Source organism: Benincasa hispida, chromosome 12 (assembly GCF_027475165.1).
Source record: "Benincasa hispida cultivar pf3 chromosome 12, pf3_genome.v1.1, whole genome shotgun sequence".
Classification (NCBI taxonomy): domain Eukaryota; kingdom Viridiplantae; phylum Streptophyta; class Magnoliopsida; order Cucurbitales; family Cucurbitaceae; genus Benincasa; species Benincasa hispida.
Genome location: NC_143489.1, coordinates 3,095,011 through 3,100,386, shown reverse-complemented (window position 1 = coordinate 3,100,386; position 5,376 = coordinate 3,095,011). Strand labels below are relative to the sequence as shown.

General features: G+C 35.8%; 1 pseudogene; it reads right to left on the bottom strand.

Annotated features, from left to right (window-relative positions):
• Positions 1-2,536: 2,536 nt before the first annotated feature.
• On the bottom strand, positions 2,537-4,717 carry LOC150031699 (uncharacterized; annotated as a pseudogene).
• Positions 4,718-5,376: the final 659 nt, after the last annotated feature.

The window sequence follows — 5,376 nt, the reverse complement described above, 5'->3', positions numbered from 1 at the left end:
ACATAGGCGTCCGAAGTTCCACCATAACTCCCAACGCCGTTTTAGAGTGTGTCGGGGGATTATATATGCGTGGGGAGTATTAAAATTTAATATATCGTTTGTAATTTTTTAAAATTTGATCTGAAATCCTGTAAAACATATTATACCAAATAAAGATTCACACAAACGAAAATGAAGTCCATTTTATAACAAGTAAAAAATCACAATATCCAAACGAAGTTGATACTAGAAATTACAATATCCAAACGAAGTCGATAAATATTCATATCAGAAATACATAAAAGAAGTAAAATGAAAACATCTAGAACACTTCTCGAACACAGCATCTTCAACAATTGTCCCAGCTCATCTCCGAACAACTTTCTATAATAAAACAAAAACATTGAAATGTTATATCGATAAACAATTCAAATTCACGTTCAAACTTCAATACGGGTGGTAATGAACATCCAAACGAGTAAACAATGATAACCAACACACATAAAACTCAAATTTGTCCCCAAAATGGTTTGAGGAATGAATATATGAAACTGGATGTAACTTAGACTACAGTTAACTATTGCTCTTTGCATTAATAATTTACGTTTAAAAGGAAAATAGAGAGGACCATCCTAATAAAATAACATTACTTTCTCCATATTTTGCTTCTAATCATAACAACGAAGACAATAAATGACAAAGTTGTTTCTTCTTTCTTTGACAACAAACAGAGTTTTTTAGATACCAAATAAACCAAATGGAGAGAATAAGAGTAAAAACAAGTGAGAAAAAAATAATTAAAACAACATGTGACGCCAATAAAAATTTAAAAAGCTAATCAAATTGCATTGACAAAAAAAAAAATGGTCATCCATACAAAAATTTTATAAATCAATGTTTGATCATCCTTACAAAAATCTCATAAAACAATATGTAATTTTAATTTTAGTTGTATATGTGTGTGGTATGTGGCATCATTATTAAACAAATCAGAGCAAGAGGCAAGGAGAGACCAAGTGGCAATGAGAGAGAGAGAAAATGAATGTGGCTAAAATAAGGGGCAGATGAAAGTCTAAACTTTAAAGAATAGTATAAAAGAGAGCAAGAGGCAAGGAGAGAGCAAGAGGCAAGGAAAGAGCGAGAGGCAGGGAGAGAGCGAGATTCAAGGAGAGAGCGAGATTCATGGAGAGCGAGATTCAGGGAGAGAGCGAGAGGCAGGGAGAAAGTAAGATTTAGGGAGAGAGCGAGATTCATGGACTGTGATTAGGCTTTTGAAAAATCAAGGCATGGTGGGATGCTTATCTAATTTGTATGAGAGTGTTGAAGCTTTAAATGACACATATTTACAACCAAATCAGAGAAAAGACACCCTTTTGAAGTCTAAAGTTTCACTATCTAGCTCTACCTTGCTTTTGTCTAATATTGAATCTTCAGCTGATCAAATGAAGTTATACATGTGCTCTCATAGATGTGACTATAAAGTTTCCAGTAATCCTAAATATCTTTGTCCGAGTTATTCGTATATTATGAACCAAGTCTGTGAATTTATGAATCCACCTAATAGTGCAACTACATAGGCAAAAAGAAATGTGGGAAGAGGATTTGTGAAGGATGTGGTTACTTACATGGTGATGGATGATTTGACTGTGAAACCAATGTCCACCATTTCTAGTATTACTCTCCTGAATAAGTTTAATATCAAAGAAGTTGGTGCTTTGGTGGAGAAAGTCATTACTTTGGATGTCAATCAGGGTGTGAAGCTGTTGAGGGCATCTTTGCAATCCAAGACTGTTCTTACAGATGTCTAAACTTTAGAGAATAGTATAGGAGAGAGCGAGAGGCAGGGAGAGAGCAAGACTCAAGAAGAGAGCGAGATTCAGGGAAAGAGTGAGATTCATGGACTGTGATTGGACTTTTGAAACATCAAGGCATAGTGGGATGCTTATATAATTTGTATGAGAGTGTTGAAGGTTTAAATGACACATATTTACAACCAAATCAGGGTGTGAAACCACTGAGGGCATCTTTATAATCCAAGACTGTTCTTACAGATGTCTAAACTTTAAAGAATAGTATAGGAGAGAGCGAGAGGCAGGGAAAGAGCGAGATTCAGGGACTGTGATTAGGTTTTGAAACATCAAGGCATGGTGGGATACTTAATTTGTATGAAAGTGTTGAAGCTTTAAATGGCACATATTTACAACCAAATCAGGGTGTGAAGCTATTGAGGGCATCTTTGCAATCCAAAACTGTTCTTACATATGTCTAAACTTTAAAGAATAGTATAGGAGAGAGCGAGAGGCAGAGAGAGAGTGAGATTCAGGGAGAGAGTGAGATACAGGGAGAGAGCGAGATACAGTTGAATAAAAAGTCAAAAAAAGAGGCAAGGAGAGAGCCAACAAAAAACACATCAAAATCCAGTGGTTTGGCTACCATAACTGCAGGATAGCCAACAATTCTTTAATTATCATAATGCTACTTAAGACATAACTAAAGTTTGCTATCATAACTGCAGGATAATAACATATTAGACAACTAAATAATGTAGTAATCATACCTAATTTGATGGGTCTCCTCTATGTGATCGTACCATGTCTTCAATCATCTTTTTTATTTCTTCCATTTGTCTTGCATGATCCTTTTGCATTCTTTTCTGAACGTCTTCAAGTTCCTTAATCCTCGACTGAGACTGTTGGAAATTGACTCTCAATTCATCCATTCCTGCCTCTGTTCCTTGAGTAGATGACGAGCTTGATGAGATGGTACTCCTTTTTTACTTAGGCTTAGGACCCCAACCTAGACCTTTTGAATATCCGGGTCGTCTACCCAAAACCATCTCACAGATTTCATCCTCTGTTAGTGGTTGAGAACCTTCTATAGTGGTGCTGGATCATAATTTCAACATTTTATGCTAGACATAATAATTAAATGGGTAACAATGAGCGACTAAAGTTAAAAGTGAAAAAAAAACACGACAATAAAGAAAAAAATGTTACATGTGCACTTTCAGCTGCCTCGTTCACAAACTTGCCACCTTTAGAGTGTGTTTCCCTAAATAGGTCAACACGTCCTATTTCTCGACCCTTCTTTGCCTACAACTCTGCTTGAATTTGCAGGAATGACTTTGATCCACTTATGTGGTCGAACGGTAATTTCTCTCTATTCTTCCTGTTCGTCACAGACATTTCCTACATTTGAAGAAAAACAAATATGTCAATAGTATGATGTATTAGTAAATGCAGCAAATGATACACGCCATAAATATTGTACCTGAAACGCTTCACTCTCGAAGCGGTTACACAAAAAGTACCAATCTTCTGGCCTATTTTTAAGCCAACTAGGCAAACTGGCATGTGCTTGCTGAAGATCTCCACATTTTCTGTAATATCTATGCAAATCTACTCTAAATTCTTTGAACGAGTTTTGCATTTGATGTTCTATAAAATGGTTAAGTCGTTGACTGGACAGATCAAGTTCGAAATAAGCCTAAAAAAGAGGGAGGGAAGAAGTAGCATAGATGATGTTCATGACTGTAAAATAATAAACTTATAATTACTTACCAATAATTGACTTTTAGCCAATTCTATGAACTCGTTTGGAACCTCAGCAAAACTACGACAACGTACTGGAAATGCAGATCTCACGGTGACACCTATCGCATTACTAAATCATACTGAATGTTGAGATATTGGTTTTGTCTCCCCCTCATTTATCACGATTGGAATTCTCCCATGTTTTTGGACAAATTTTTCCAACTCGATGTTCCACGAATGCTCTCGTTTATTCCGATTGGATGCTGAGCCACTATTTGAAGAATAAAAAATTTAAAACAGTGTATGATGTATTTCAGTTAACAGAATATATTTCAAAATATACTAACCTGAAGTATCACCCACAGAAGATACCGTGTTGTCTAGATATAACTCCTGAAATTCTTCATCAGCCTCCCGTTGCCTATTAGGGGTTGACATCGTATACAAACACAAAAAAGAGAAAACAATATTAAATTAACAATAAATACGTGTAAGCTAGAGAAAAAGAGAATTAAGTAGATACATCATTACTTATCATCGTAATCTAATTCAAATTATTCATCAGCACTTGAACTGTTATTGGGAGATAATTGTTCTTCATCATCATCGTTTATGAAGTCATGATCGCCATGTATAGTAATTGGTCTTTCCACAATTGTAGGATCAACGTCAACTCTGCATAAAGTAACCTTCTCAATGGTTTCATCCACTAAGACGCCACCAACAATATCTAGTAAATCTAGTTGTGTGTTTTCAACATCATCCACTTCCGATACATCCCATATTCATTTATTTTGGACTACTTGAACAACTTTTCAATTGCTACCATGTTTGATGTCATCAATGTAAAAGACCTATTGTGCTTGGATAGCAAAGATGAAAGGCTCGTCGACATACCAAAAGTGTGATGTATTGATCGATTTATATCCTAAATCCACATGTGTCCTATTACTTTTGTTATTATTTGTGTCAAACCATCTACACTTCAACAAGAAAACGCGTCTTCTGTTCGCATATTGGAAATCTAATACTTCATCTACAATACCGTAGAAATTGTTATCCACACTTGTGTTCTCATTGATCTCCCCGGCCACTAGGACTCCACTATTTTGTGTAGCTCGACGATTATCATGCTCTACAGTGTGAAACCGTATGTCATTAACAATGCATCCATTGTAAGAGTGTACCTCAGACGAAGGTCCCATTGCAAGTGAAAAGAAATCATCGGAGATAACTTCTCTCTCGTGCCGTTGTAGAACCTGATAATTACTTATACATTAAAAATGAATACGAAAAATGAATCATCCCTCAACTATTGCCTACAAAATGACTATGTATACCTGAGATTTGAACCAATTGGGAATTTGTGTTGATGTTTTCTATATAAGTTAAAGGCGCTTTGAGCTTCACGATGAATTAATCTTAAATGTTGCCTACAAAATTGATCATTTAAATGTTATATCAAAGGAGATACCCTAGAATTTAGAAAAGGAAAAAGTTTGAAACGTACTTGTGATAGTCTGTTATTTCTTTACAATTGTTGAGAATGTACCAATGTGCAATACGCTTTTCCTCCGTTGATAGCGTCCGTAAGTTGACGCCCCTAATGGTCGTACCCTCTGCCTAAATAATTCAAATTCACCAAATATCTTGTGATCGGTAATGTTATCATCATTTCGTTCATCTCTATTGAATCTCATTTCAATCCCACTTAGATATCGCGAGCAGAAGTTCCATGATTCATTGCATATGCTTCCGCTATAGACCCCTCGGGACGTGCTTTTTTCCGTACAAATTGTTTTAATGTTCGTAAACTTCTTTCAATAGGATACATCCAGTAACTAACTGGACCCACCACTTTGGT